The sequence below is a fragment of the Prionailurus bengalensis genome, chromosome D3 (assembly GCF_016509475.1).
Source record: "Prionailurus bengalensis isolate Pbe53 chromosome D3, Fcat_Pben_1.1_paternal_pri, whole genome shotgun sequence".
NCBI lineage: Eukaryota > Metazoa > Chordata > Mammalia > Carnivora > Felidae > Prionailurus > Prionailurus bengalensis.
Window position 1 is genome coordinate 66,514,501 of NC_057356.1, and position 15,347 is coordinate 66,529,847.

Below are 15,347 nucleotides of genomic sequence, written 5' to 3' on the forward strand. Positions count from 1 at the left end.
ATGGAGGTCCCCATGCATGTGAGCACACTGAAGGTTCTGGTAGCTCGCACAGTACTGAATGCCCTTTGGTTCTGCTTCAGTAGCACTTCCCCATACTCTCTGACCACAGAACTGTGTGTGTGTATGGTGAGTCCTAAAACATCCCTTGAACTTGGCGCACGGAGACCGTTTGGGGAATGGCAGCCTGGGAGCTGGGTCATCTACCTCAAGGCTGGGCCAAAGCAGCTCCTTATGTGAGGGGAAGTAGAGGCTAAGAAAGGCCATGAAAGGTGGCCCATCGGTTGGTGACTGCCTGTCTCGAAGTTCCCCCCCTCACCCCTCCAGCCCAGTCTTCCTCCCAGGAGGGCCATCTTTACCTGCTGAAGAGAAGACTCTAAGATCAGGAGGTCAGTGGTGAGCGGGTCACCCCCTCCCAGCGACACCCTTGCTGGCCAGCCTGGGGGAGCTCCAGCCAGGGAGCGGAGGAGACCCTGGAGGGAGCTCTCGGCCCCTGGAGGGACGGGCCTTGTACAAAGCCCTGCTCTGCTTAAGACGTTCCTCCCACCTTTTATATTTATGACCTTGTCCAGATGCCACGGGGTGGGCTTTCTCCCTACCCAGCTGGGAGCCCCCATGCCCCTGTGCCCATAGCTATATTTGACACACTGCACACGGTCCACGCAGCTCTTGATATTCACCTAATAATGCACCCAGGTGCTCAACCCCAGCACGCACGCACGCACTCAACCCCACATGGTCCCCGTGTAATACACATTCGTACACGATCCACACGCAGTCAGAATGTCAGCACATACACTCATTCACACTCGTTAACACCTGTACGGGATCGGAATGTGTGGTACACACATTCACAGATGCAAATAAATGCACACCTATGCACTTGCAGCCACGCACACGCGTGCACACAGGTATACCGGTGACACCTCCTCACCTTGCAACATACAAGCTTCAATGTCTCCAGATGGGGACCTCCTTCTCCTTCTTGTCACTGACATGCCACCTGTGCCCGATGAGGCCCCCATCCCACCATCACTGAAGTCACACAGTTAAAATTCCAACAAACAGATGGAGACCTTCAGCCAGGCTAAAGCCACGAGGCCTGAGCGTCTCCATATCCCCTGGTCAGGCTGGCCAAGGTAAGGGGCCCACACCTGCCTCAGAGCCGGGGCCTGTGGCATCCCGTTGTTCCCATCCTCAGGACTCTGCTTTCTCCACGGGGCCTTGCTGAAGCCCAGGAGGGCAGTGGCTATGTGGGCTAATGTGGAAGGCACAGCTGATTTGCTATGGTATCCACTATAGCCACCTGGTGATGGATAAAACAAACATCGACAGCCCCTTTTGGATGTCAAGTGGCCTGGAGGGCTTCATGGAAGAGGTGGGTCTCGAGCTGGGGTGAAGGATGAGGACCATGTCAGCAGGAGGTGAGAGAGGGGAGGACGTGGAGGCGGGGAAGTCACACGAAGGGCATGGGGAGCAGTGAGCATGGCTGGTGGCCCCCTAACCCAGAGAGCCCCAGTGATGATTGTGGGGACAGCTTGAGCAGAGACGGGAGAAGAAGCAGTGGGGCCAGGAAGCAGTCAGTAGCCCTGCTCTGCTGGGGTTTTCTCCTGCTGCCCAGGAGACTCCTCATTCAGTGCTCAGCTTCTGCACCCAGGTGGTTGGGGGAATTAAAGAGACCATGCAGTATTAATGTTGCTGCCTTGTTTTATAAAGTGTCCTAACAAGCCGGTAAGCCAGGCACACTCAGTCTTATTTACAGCTGCTATTATTTCTCTGACATGGAGATTAATTTGATGATAGCCATTTATAAGCTCTTCTATCATCAGATGGGCCCATTACCTGGGAGGAGAGGAGGGCTGGATTTAATTTGTGAACAGTGCGCTGGGTTTTCCTGCTCCGGAGTGTGTGTGGGAGTCACAGTCATAAATCATGGAAGGGAACAGCAGCGCTGAGACTGGAGGCCGGGGAGCTCCCCGAGCCGGCGGAGTGCGGGAGGGAAAGGGATGTCCTGGCGGGTGTGCAGGTCCGCAGGCCCAGCAAGCTGGGTGGGGAAGCCCAACCACCTGTGTGGGAGAGAGACACTGGGGATCGCCCAGCCAAGGAGCTTCAAACTCAAGTCTACACCAAGTAAGAATCATCTGGAAGCTTATTAGAATGCAGATTGCCCTAGCCTAGGGGCAGGGTTTGGGACTTGCCCAGTCTGGAAAGGTGTCTGGGGTGTTCTCGGAGGAGGCCTGCCTGGTGCATTGTTGCCTGTGGACAGGCCACGCTAGTCCCCCTGCTCCAAACAGTGGCTTCCCTTCCCTGGATTTCTGAAGAAGAAAAGGACAGGAGAAGGGCTGGCCAAGAATGAGGTTGTGTCTTGAGCAAAATGGTCAAGTTTGCAGAGGCTGTCTCCTTGCATCTTTGGAGGCTCCCATCACTGCGGACCCTCAGCTGGCTGTGGGAGCCTCCGGCCTGGTGGGAGAGAAGCATTAGTCCCGGAATGTTGTCCCACTGGGGGCTTTATAGGCACCCCCTGCCGATCATCCCATGTTGCTCTTGGGTTAGCTTTTACTAAAGCCAACTGAACAATAAGAAAAACTGAGGTGTTGCAAGCAGTGGTTTTGAATGTCATGGCCTAGAAACTGAGGCCTGGGTTTAAAGGCAACTTGGACGTTGATGTCCTTTCCAGGACCGGAGGCAGTATCCCCAGCCTGGAGGCAGGGCCCAGCCCTGAATCAGTGCACACACACTGACACCGCAGCGCTCAGCAGGGAGTAAGACAGCTGCGTGTGTTGGGGTAGGGGTCTGTAGGAACTCGAGCTATTCGAGGAGTCCTCATGGCTCATGGACCTACGTAGCCTTCCTCCAAGAGCTGCGTCTGTTTTCCTGGGGGCCTCTGGAACAGAATGCAATGGATCTTTCTCCACGGGTGGCCCGGCAGACACTACTACAGGTCAGTGGGAGAGATGGGTTGCGGAGGAGGAGGGCCTACCTGACTCACGCACGGAACTCCATCGTGTCCTCTTGGACGGCAGTGGCCCGTGGGTGGTGAGCTTGCTCCTGGCGTTTCCCCTTGCATTTCCTGGGCCTGTCCCCGGGATGGCTGCTTCGTGTCCCCTGCCTCCCAGGCCTTGGCCTTTCCTGCCCTGCCACTGGCTCTTGGCAGCTTTTGCGGGGCTCTGCTGGAGACTTCTGACGGTTCTTCAGGCCAAACACCCCCGTTTCCTTCTCCTTGGGTGCCTCTGGTTCCATCCAGGACGCTTGCCTTGATGAGCCCCAGCTGGTTAAAGCCCATAAAATGGGAAGGCAGCCAGTATGGACTCCAGCAGATGCCTTCCCCTAGTCGAGAATCCACGCTTCTGTTAATGCAGCCTGATTTTGCACCAGATGTTCTGAGCACACAGCACCCTTGTATTGAGCTTAATTCAGGTGGACCAGAACCCTCAAACTGCCAACACCTGCTACGGAGGCTCTTCTGCCTTAGCTTATTTGAACTGGTTTATTTGGTAGGGTGTAAGTTTGGCTCTGGTGACAGAGACACAAAGTAAAGGTGGCTCAAAGGGGCTACCAGCTCTCTGGCACAGCCTGGAGTTAGTGTTCCTGGCCAGGCCTGGTAGGTGGGTACTCGATGTCAGGCATCGGATACCTCCTCTCTTGCTGCTGCACCCCTCCCTAGGGCGTGGCCCCTTTCTGCGTGGCCCAGAGTGGTTTCACCCCCGTGTCCACTTTCCAAGCAGTGGGATGGAGGAAGGAAAGAAAGGGTAGAAGGAGCATGACACAGGCTGCCGTCACCCACTCATATCCCGTTGGGCAGAACTGGCCCACATGACCTCGTGTGGCTGCAAAGGAGGCTGGGAAATGTGATCTTCATTCTGGAAGGCCACGTGCTAGTGAAATCCGGGAGTTCTGTTACCACAGAAGGAGAGAATGGATATTGGCAGAGAAGTCAGCTCCGCCTCCGTTGGTTCTCCGACCCGTACACCGGGCCTTACACTGACGTCCTGTGTGTGCACTTTTCCATTTAGTGTTATGGTGGGTGGGCTAGCATGCCCTCCATGGCTTCCCCACTAGGCAAGGACAAAGCCCCAAGGTGGAAAGGGGGAAGCCACCCTCCAAGCTGGTATCAAACCCTGCGCTGTATTGATGGGATGTGCTCATTCGTCTAGTTGCAGATTCTCCTTGTTGTCCTGGTGACTAGCTCTCGTTTGGCATCTTGTCCCCGAGAATACAGTAAGATGTTGGAGTGGAGACTGAGATGATGGTCGTGGAGTGCCCGGCCCGGGGCGTGTGTACAGCAGACCCTCAATAAACGCTGTGCATCCTTGGGCAAGGCACTTAACCTCTCGGGGCTTCTGTTTACTCATCTGAGAAATGGGGATATAATCATGGCCGGCCCCTGGGTGGCTGGGGGGATTCAGTGAGAGTCCACAGGGAGCACCATGCAGTGGCTGGCGCAGGGAGTGGAAGCTGCCACAGAGGCAGGCTGGCCTGGGGGTCCGGAGAGCAGGCTCTGGGTCAGGCTGCCGGGTGAGAGTGAGGCTCTAACCTCCCGAGAAGTTGTGTGAGTGAAATGGGATCCAGTGAGATTTCAGTACAGGTGCCTGGTAAGCAGTGGGTGTTCAATGAATCCTAGTTTGCCCCCTATGCCTACCTCACTGCCACTGGTGGGGGAGCCTGGATGCCAATCCCTGGATCCCTCCCCCTCCCCCGGTAGACACTCCGTGGAGACAAGAAGGGGGGCGGGGCGGGTCTCTGAGAATCAGAGCAGAAGTGATGGGGCCAAGGAGCTGCTGGTGAGGAGAAGACTGGGGTTGTGGCGCCTTAGACCAGTGTCATGCCCACGGTCCCCCGTTTCTGCCTCAGATCCTCTGCTGGGGGAAATGAGATGTGCCTCCAGGAACAGTAACTAGACACAGACTTCCCATGTTGAGGGCTGGGGGCATGTGGTTCCCCGGGCTCCTGGTGGTGGCCTGGCTGTGACAGAAGATTCTGTCTTCCTGTCCACCAAGACTCAGATCTCTGGGTTCTTACTGGAAGCCTGGAATAGCAGGGCAGGAGGGGACTCAGAGGTAGCCAGCTCATTACCCCCACCCCTCATTTTACAGGAAACAGAGCCCAGAGAGAGGAAAGGGCTTGGCCAAGGACCCTCAGCCACGGTGAAGACCCAGACCCACCTCTCAGTCTCCATTCTTGCTCCTGACCTGGGAGGGCCGGAGCCACAAGCCTCTGTGCCCCCTCCCCCACTCCTCTTTCCTCTCCTCTGCCTTCTGCCCGCAGTTAGGAATTAGTCCGTTTCTTCCCATGGTGCAGTCCCCTGTCTGGGGAAGTCCCAGGGAGGGGCAAGCACATTAGCAGAGGCACTGCAGGGAGGGGGGCAGGGGACAATCTCTTGGGGAAGCAGCTGTGATGGGGAGGGGGCATTGCAGCGTCAGGGGCTGGGGGCCGGGGCCTGGCCGCCAGCTCCGAGGCTCACCTGTGTGTGCCAAAGGGCAAGAGCGGGCACCGTCGGACTTGCCCGTTGGGGTCGGGGTGGAGATTCATCGACACAGGTTTGTAAACCGTGAGGGGCCATTCAGATTCGAGGGCTTCTGTCCATTTAGGCTGTAAAGATGAGGTTCCTCGGGCACAGGGCCCAGGAAGGGAAGAAGCATGGTAAGGATGCGTGGGCACCGAGATCTAACTGTGCTATTGGTAAGCTGGGGAAACGAGAGAAGTTTTTACAAGAGTGTCCGTAGTTGGTCAGAATGCTTGCAGGGTCTCTGCCTGACACTTCCGGGTTTTCACAGAACATTCCACTGTTCAGCCATCAGTAAGCTTCCGAGCTGCACACATTTCCGCAGTTCACATCTCCGAAACTGGAGGGCACCTGTGAAGTGCCCGTGCGTTCTAGTTTAATTGCCCTTAAAAAATCTTTTAGTGGTTGATAAAGGATGGTTCACTGTGCAATCGATGGCCTCTTAGAACTGATAAAACTCGGCAGCTTTTTTATGCTCCCCATGCACAAAGCTTTGGGGGCCACAAATAAGTCTGTAAAACCCTCAGAGACAAACATCAGTGCCAAGTTTGTGATTCATAATATCTAGGTTTCTTTTGCAATAGGGACTATCCTCCTTCATCTTGTTTTTAACATTTCACGAGAACCCAAGGACTCAGGACGATGAACACATTGGGGAGGGCCAGAAGTGGGCGAATCGGGAGACAAAATTCCTGGGACCCCTCTGATGGGGACCAGCTTTGTTACCATTTTGGGGGGGCCTTGGGCTCTTTGCTCGTCCAAAGGGAGGAGCATCCTCTTTCTGCCTTACTCTTCAGGGGCTGCTGAGGACCCACAGGGCATACTTGCTGTCTAAATAGCTTTGCAAAGGACAGACGTGCCCCAGAGCTAGGAAAAATGCGAACTTCCTTGACTTTCCCTCTTTCCCCAAACCAGCTGTCTAAGCCCCCTTCCTGTGCCTGTCAGAGAACCGCCAATCTCCTAGATGGTCAGATGACCCTTCTGGGGTGCTGACCCCTCCTTTTCCCATTCCTCCCCCAGTCACTGTCTCCCAGTGCCCTGTGATGTCCCTTTCCGAGCCTCTGCCATCCCTGAATTCAGTGCCTGCCTGGCTTTCTGGCAGCTCCCTTCTCTCCACCCCTTGCGAACTCAGCTGCCCCCTCAGGACCTTCCCTAAACCCAGCTGCGCACACGTGAGCCAAAGCCTTGCACGGCCCCACTATGCTTGCAGGGCCCCAGCACCGAGAGACCCAGTATGGCCCCAGCATGTGGGGGATCTGATGGGCATGGATGATGGTGATGATAAGGATGGTGATGTTGAAGATGATGAAGACGAGGATGATGAAGAGGCTCTGTGGCAGGAGGAGGCACGGCCATATGACGGGGCTGCTGGTTCAAGGCCATGGGGCCACTCGTTGGCAGAGTTCCCATGGCACTCAGCCCAAGGCCAGTATGAGGTTGACTCAGGACAGGTCCAAACTGCCACCATTCCTCCCTCATTCCCCCCTTGATTTATTTGTGAAATATTTATGAAGTCCCTACTCTGTGCCAGGAACTTGTGGAAACTGGAAAAGATATTGCCTTGTCTTTCCTTCCTTCCTTCCTTCCTTCCTTCCTTCCTTCCTTCCTTCCTTCCCTCCTTCTTTCCATTCAATCATTCACTCGTTCCCAAATGTTGATTGGGCGGCCAGCCCCGTTCCGGTTGTGTTCTAGGCACTGAGGATGCAGTGGTGAGTCAGAACCTTCCCCCCTGACTTCACGGAGCTTACGCTCTAGTGGGGGCTGGCAGACAGCAACTAAGTAAGCAGGTAAAAGCAGGTGGGAGGTGACAGGGGCTAGGTGGCAGAGAAAGCAGATGGAAGGTGGCAGGAGCTAGGTGGTGGAGTAGCTCGGGTCACGGGGACAGTGATGCTGGGGCCGGGGTGCTTTCTGTCCACGCTTGCTCAGGAAAAGCTCTGTGGTCAGTGCGGTGCTACCAGAGGCCTGACTTGAGGGTCGTGCGAGAGGGGCCCAGCGGCTCTGAGGGGTTCGATCTCACCTCCCTTGTGAGTGCGGCTGAGTATGGCTGCTTCCTGCCTCCCCGGTGGGCTGGAGCATCCTCCTTCCCAGGCGCTCTGAGCACTGCCTCGCTCAGTCTTCATACTAACTCTGCGAGGGGGGGTGGTTAGAGACCGTCATTATCCCTGGTTTACAGATGGGGAAGCTGAGGCACAGAGAGGTGGCCAGAGTGCACACAGCTTGTAGAGGCTGAGCCGGGCTTCAGATGCAGGCAGGGGACCCCAGAGTCTGAGTGGTCACCACTCTGCTACACCACTCTTGAATGTCTCTGCCGTACCCCTGGATCCCGTGGGTTCTCTGAGCTCCGGAGCCAGACAGACAGCTGGCTCTGCCATCCTCCCCACTCAGGGCAGGAGTGCCGACTGGTTGGTGTAGCACCCAACACGGCATTCAGAATCTCTCAGTGCGTGGCTCCCTGTCCCCTCTTACATGTGAGGAAACTGAGGCCCAGAGAGGCAAAGTGACTTGCTTGGAGCCACCTTCTAATTAATGACCAAACAAGTTCAGAGAGTCTCCTCTCCGTCCTCCTCTTTGCCGGATTTCTTTCCGGGAGCTTCAGGGCTAGTGCAGGGCCATGGAAGGGGGAGTCTGGGAGGAGGCAGGAGCACAGTGGGTCCATCTGTCTTCTCAGGACCATCTCTGAGCACAAGGCAGGTGTGTGCGTGCATGTGTGCACACGAGTGTGTGTGCCTGTATGCATGTGCACATGGAAGCCCACCAAAGTCCCACTAAGGACCCCCATGAATCAAGCCCAGACATAGGCCGTTGAAAACTGAGTGGTGCCCGGAGTCTCAAACACCCCTTCCAGGGCCCTGCCTCCCCAGGCCCTTCTCGATGGCGGTATCGGCTGTTCCTTTCATGGTGCCACCTCTTGTCCCCTAGCTCACTGCCTCCAGTTGAGATCATGGTCAAATCTGGTGAGCATAGGTTTTATACTCAGGGGAAACTGAGACCCTAAAGACGGGGAGGCTTCCTCCAGAGCCAGATGGAGCCCTGGCTGGGAAGACAGAATTCTGTGCCTTTGAGCTGCGGCGCTGACTTCAGGTGGGGACAACTGGCTTTGTCCAGTTCTCATACATGTCATTAGGGTTACCTGGGGAGCTTGCCAAAATCCATATTCCCAGGCCCCGCAGCAGAGCTACCTTTCTGAGGGGGGAATCTGTATTTTTATGTATATGTGAATTTTATTTTTTAGATTTTATTTATTTTAAATGTTTATTTATGTTTGAGAGTGAGAGAGCACAAGCAGGGGAGGGACAGAGAGAGAGAGGGAGACAGAATCCAAAGCAGGCTCCAGGCTCTGAGCTGTCAGCACAGAGCCGTCAGCACAGAGCCGGAGGTGAGGCTCGAACCCACAAACCGTGAAATCATGACCTAAGCCAAAGTCAGACGGTTAACCAACTGAGCCACCCAGGTGCCCCATGTATATGTGAATTTCAAATGCAAATGAGTTGTTTTGTCAATAAAGAAAAAAGTTCAAGGGACACCTGGGTGGCTCAGTTGGGCTCATGATCTGTTTCATGGGTTTGAGTCCTGCATTGGGCTCTGTGCTGGCAGCTTGGAGCTTGCTTGGGATTTTCTCTCTCTCTCTCTCTCTCTCTCTGCCCTTACCCCACTTGCACTGTCTCTGTCTCTCTCAAGATAAATAAATTAATTGAAAGAAAGAAACTTTAAAAAAAGAAGAAGAAAGTGCAAAAAATGTGAGTGAAATGTAAGTGAAAAATGAAAGCCAAAAAATGTAAGTGAAAAATGTGCAAAAAAACGTAAGCAGTATGGAAGACTCGTTGCTGAACAGCAGGTTTCTTTCCTGCCCCACAGACCTCTCCCCAGAGCTGACAATTGCTATTACTCATTCTTTTTTAAAAACATTTTTTAATGTTTATTTATTTTTGAGACAGAGAGAGACAGAGTGTGAGCAGGGGAGGGGCAGAGAGAGAGGGAGACACAGAGTCCAAAGCAGGCTCCAGGCTCCGAGCTGTCAGCACAGAGCCCGACGCGGAGCTTGAACTCATGAACTGTGAGATCGTGACCCAAGCCAGAGTCAGAGGCTTAACCAACTGAGCCTCCCCTTTTTAAAACAATTTTTAACGTTTATTTTTATTTTTGAGAGAGAGACAAATGTGAGTGGGGGAGGGGCAGAGAGAGGGAGACTGAGAATCCAAAGCAAGCTCAGAACCGTGAGCTGTCAGCACAGAGCCCAACGTGGGGGCTTGAACTCATGAACCATGAGATCATGACCTGAACCAAATCAGACACTTACCCGACTGTGCCACCCAGGCGCCCCTGTTAATACTCATTCTTGATTAAGTAGCAAGTGCTGCACCTGACGTGGCACATCCTGTGTTGAACAGAACCCTTGGGTCCCTGCCCTCCTGGAGTGCATAGTCTAGTTGAGGTGACTGGGAGAAACAAATGGCCCACAACTGTTCACGTTATCGTGAGACCTGACAAGGGTCCGGAGGAACAGAACAGGGTGTCGGGAGGGAGAACGGCAGGGATGACCTCACTTTGGGAGGCTGAGCTGGAGGAGGTGGTGGTGTATGGGTGAGGGTTCCCTGGTTTCCTGTCCAGGATGCCAGGTGGTTTTCGTGGAACCCTCAGTTTCCACTCCCTCCTCCTCCTCCTCCTCCTCCTCCTCCTCCTCCTCCTTCTCCTCTTCCTCCTCCTCCTCCTCCTCCTCCTCCTCCTCCTCCTCCTCCTCTTCCTCTTCCTTCTCCTCCTCCTTCTCCTCCTTCTCCTCCTTCTCCTTCTTCTTCTGTTAATTTTTTGGATGTTTATTTATTATTGAGAGACAGAGACAGAGCACGAGTTGGGGAGGGACAGAGAGAGATGGAGACAGAATCCGGAGCAGGCTTCCTGCTGTCAGCACGGAGCCAGACGTGGGGCTTGAACCCGCAAACTGTGAGATCATGACCTGAGCCAAAGTCGGACGCTTAACTGCCTGAGCCACCCAGGTGCCCCAGTTTCCACTCACTTCTTACTCTAAGTCTAGGGTACAGAGGGGAGCAAGATGCCTCCTGATGTTTCAGAGTCACCTTCCAGTTAGGGAGACAGGACAGAGGTTTTGATAAGGATTGTACTGGCTGCCTTAGGATTGTCCTAAGGCTGCCATAACAAATAAATGAGTGGCGTAAAACAATAGAGATTTACTTTGTCACAGTTCTGGAGGCTAGGGGTCTGAAAGTAAGATGTCGACAGGACCATGCTCCCTCTGAAGGCTCTAGGGAAGGATCCTTCTTCCTTCTTCTATCTTCTGATGGTGGCCGCAGTCCTTGGCTTGTAGACACATCCCCCCAATCTGTGCCTCTGTCATCATGTGGGCTTCTCCTTCTGTGTCTCTGTGCCCACACACGGTCTTCTTCTAAGCACACCCAGTTTCTGGATTAGGGACCACTCTATTTCACTGTGACTTCATCTTAACTCGATCATTTCTGCAAAGACCCTATTTCCAAATAAGATCACATCCATAGGTACAGGGGGTTATGACGTCGATATGTCTTTTTGGCAGGACTCAATTTGACCCACAACGAGGATAAAACATGCAGGCCCCAGAGTGACCCAGATGGGTCAAGGAAGGGGGCCTGGGTCCCTGCAGGCTGGGGTGGGCAGTCCAGGGCAGGCCTCAGGAAGGGGAAGGTCTGGGTGGTCTGGGAGGGTCCAGGTACATGGGGAGGAGGGTGGAGCATGAGCAAGCAAATGAATGAAAGATGGCAGAGTCAGGGAGGCACAGAGCACACACAGCCAAAGGAAAGGGGCTCCAAGGACCTCTGCAGAGCTGCCTTCTAGAAGTGTGATCCAGTACAGTGAGGCCATGGCAGTTACGAAGCCTGCAGAGTATCCCACATGTCACTGTTCACTCCTCCCCTGAAGGAGGCTCCGGGGCGGGGGGCGGGCTCTGGGGTGTCCTCTGTGACCTTTTCCAGCTGCTAGCTCTGGCCTTCAGATACGGTGGCTGCAGACAGGGGAGAAGTCACTGTCACTTGGGCTCCTGAGATGAGCCAGCATGTGTCCCCAGAGCCCAGAGCCTCCAGCCCTTGATGATAGGCTCCAAACCATCCCTTCGTTACCATATGCCCACACAACTAGCTCCTTTTCCCATCTTTTCCCTTCTCCCACTCTCAGGAGAAACCTGCAGGTGGGGTATGACATTGTATCCCCACTGCCTAGAGAAGGGCTTGCTTGGAGGAGGCACATAAGAAATATTCTTTTGGGGGCACCTGGGTGGCTCAGTTGGTTAAATGTCCAGCTTTGTCTCGGGTCATGATCTCACAGTTCATGAGTTCGAGCCCCGCGTCAGGCTCTGTGCTGACCTCCCGGAGCCCGCTTCAGATTCTGTGTCTCCCTCTCTCTCTGCCTCTCTCTCTCTCTCTCTCTCTCTCTCTCTCTCTCTCTCTCAAAAATAAACATTAAAAAAAAGAAGAAATATTCTTTTGACTTAAACAACGACCACAGAGACACGAGAGGCTCCTGACAGCGATGTCCTCAGACCTTGTCCCTGCAGAGACCGAGATTCCCCCAGCCCTTCATGCAACCGCTGTGTCAGGAGGCTCACGTCCTGCCACTGCTGCTGGGCTGACGTGAAGCTTGGGTGAGGTGCCTCCCCGTCCTGGGACTCAGTTGCCCTCCCTGTAAAGTAGTAGGTGGTAGTAGCCCCTTCACGGGGCTTACGTGAGGAGATGTGCACAGCTGTCCAGGAGCTAGAATTGTGCGCTTCGATTCGGCCCGACACCCTGGGCTCCTGCTCTGCACTCCCAAGCCCTATGCCAGGCCCAGGGGCTTCGGGGTAGACAAGGCAGGCTGTGCCCTGCCCACAGAGGTTATGGGCTGTCTGCTGGGAAAACCGTATCTTGCGTAAAGGGTTTACAGAAATGAGGAACGGTATAAGGAGGAGGAGGAGGAGGTGTAACCAGGATTTCAGCTGGTGCAGGGGTCAGGTAAAGCCCTCCCAAGCAAGTGATACATAAGAGGGGGGTGGACTAATGAGGAGGGGCCAGTCAGGCAAAGAGCTGGAGAAGAGTTCTCAGCAAAGGGAATAGTATCTGGGAGACTGCAGTTCATGGCTTGTCGTAGAAATAGAGAGCAGCCTGGTATGGTGGGAGTGTAGAGAGCAAAGGGGGTATAAGAACTGAGTCCAGGGCCCAGGTGGACCCCATGTGAAAGGCCATTGTATTAGTTAGTATTTGCTTGGGTTCAAAATCTAGGTTGTTTCTCTCACCTGGTTGGAAGTCTGGAGGTAGCAATCCAAGGCAGGTATGATGCTCTGCATGGTGTCAGAGAATCAGACTCTTTCTGCTAATTGCTCTGTCATTCGTGACTTCCATTCCTGAAGTCACTCGTGGCCCAAAATGGCTGCTAAAGCTCCAGCCCTGGGGTTTTCATTCCAGCAAATACAGAGGAGGAAGAGGTGAGGATGCCTTCTCAAACTGAGGCATTTCCTAGAAATTACATGTACCATTTCCACGTAAAATCCTATTGGGCGGATTGTAGACGCAGAATCGCATTTAGCTTCAGGGCAAGTTGGGAAACAGCCTTTATTCCAGATTGCCACGGGCCAGCTAAAAATGGGGAAGGGGGCTCCTATTAATGTGGAAAGAGCAAGATGGATATTTAGAGATAACTCACGACCTGCTCCATAGTCACTATGCGTAGTATTTCAGTTGATGAGGACACCCTGGATCCAGGAAATGAGGAGATGCATCATGGGTCCATGCACTGGCTTCACTGAGTGCCTTCCATGTCACTCCCCCAAACAGGGCGATCCTCATCCCACTGATGTGGTCCATTCAAAGGCCATCCTCCTCTCCCCCGTGGAACCCTCACTCTCTGACAAGGGTGTTGAGAGCGTTGGAGGTCTTCCCTCTGACGCGTAGATTCGGAGGAGGGATGATGTATTTGTGGCCAGCCATGGAGGAACAGAGGGCGAATTCTACAGAGAGTGGACTAAAACTGGTAGTCAGGCTCAACTAGAATGCAGTCCTGCTGCTTCCATGGGCTAACCTGGGAACCCAGGGCTCCCAAGGAGAATGCAGTTGGAATTTCCCTCACCTCGTTCACAAACAGACCCGGAGACCCAGGCTCCTTGTGCCCTGTTCTCGAAGACATTTCCATGGCAAGTCCCTGCTTTCCAGCCTTGCCCTGCTCTCTTTTGAGGCCAAAGCACCAGGCAGCATCAGACAAAGGACCCCAGAGGTAGGGAGTTATCGGAGCTTCCCTGGGGGCCAGGAGGTGGGGTGCTATGGGAGAACCCTTCCCTGCCCCCAGGACTGCCTGTCACAGGCATGTGAGGTGGGTTGTGGAATTCTGTCTGGGGTTCTGCCAGAGGTCAGGCACTGAGGGGTCAGGCTGGTCCCAGGGCACTAGGCTGGGAGGGAGGTGAATGCCGTCCAGCCTGGGGGTGTCCAAGTTGCGCTTGGGGAACCATGAGGACTGCAGCCCTGCGGAAGAGGGAGGAACCCATGGGCAGGGCTCACCGTCACAGCGGGAGACTCCCACTGGCTTTCACAGGGGGGCTTTCACGGCATTGCATTTGAAGGAAGTCTCTGCAAATAGAAAAAGTTGGACTCCAGCCAGTCCCCCAATGAGCAGCTGACGGGAGATGGGCTGGGCAGGGCACAGTGACTTGCCAGAGACCCACGCTGCTGGCCGGCAAAGCTGGGGTGTGGGCACCCGTTCCCGATGCTCGCCATATTGCCTGCAGTCGAGTTGGATTGGGTACTAGCTTCTTGACCTTGAGCGGGGCTTCCCTCCGGCTCCAGCTGGGAAAACAAAAAGGTGAACTGAACACTCATCCTTGTTCTCTGAGGTGAAATTTTGTGATTGTTATTATTTTTTGATATATCTATATTTAATTGAAGTGTAGTTGACAACAATGTTACTTTAGTTTCAGGTGTACAACAGAGTTCTAAAGCGAAATTTTAGCCCAATCCCTGTAAACTCGCTCTTGTAAAAAACAGAAAAAATAGTATTTATAGATTATGATATGGAAATCATTATATATGCATGCATATATATGTGTGTGTGTATATATATACATAAACATATATATGTATGTGTGTGTGTATATACACATATACATATATATATATATATTTTTTTACGTTTATTTTATTTTATTTTTGGGACAGAGAGAGACAGAGCATGAACGGGGGAGGGGCAGAGAGAGAGAGGGAGACACAGAATCGGAAACAGGCTCCAGGCTCTGAGCCATCAGCCCAGAGCCCGACGCGGGGCTCGAACTCACGGACCGCGAGATCATGACCTGGCTGAAGTCGGACGCTTAACCGACTGCGCCACCCAGGCGCCCCATATACACATATACATATATATACACACACACATAATAGATATACACATGTATGTTTATTGATATTTGGTTGGGCATCATAGGCACATGACAGAATATCCAAAAGGCAGAGGGGGCACACAGTGAGAGCAGGGCTCCCTTCACTGTGTCCAGCCCCCCAGTGGCCCTCCAGAGATTCCTGTGGACTCTGTCAAGGACTGTCATGCTCATTCTGGTTGGCCTTCTTGACCCCTGTTAATGTTATGTTTCAGTGTTGTTACTAAGTATATATGGTTATGGAAGGAGAGGGGCAGCTGGCCAACTGTCCAGGAAGGGACCTGCCCCACTCAGGACAGGGTGTGGAGGCCCAGGTGTGAAGTCCTGCCCCCTACCCACTCGTGAGCTAGCCAACCCTGGGGGCCTCCAGCCCCTCCTCTGCTGGCTCCTGAGAGAATGACCCTCGGATGCTCCTTGGACCTTAGTCTACTGTACTAGCAAGCCAGGAGCCAGATCTCCAAGACGCCTTTC

The 15,347-nt window shown here is 53.8% G+C and overlaps 1 protein-coding gene across 1 annotated transcript in view; it reads left to right on the forward strand.

The window, feature by feature from the left end:
* RNF165 (ring finger protein 165) overlaps window positions 1–15,347 on the forward strand; it is a 107,538-nt gene that overhangs the window by 14,084 nt on the left and 78,107 nt on the right. The gene's annotated exons all lie outside the window — the stretch shown is intronic.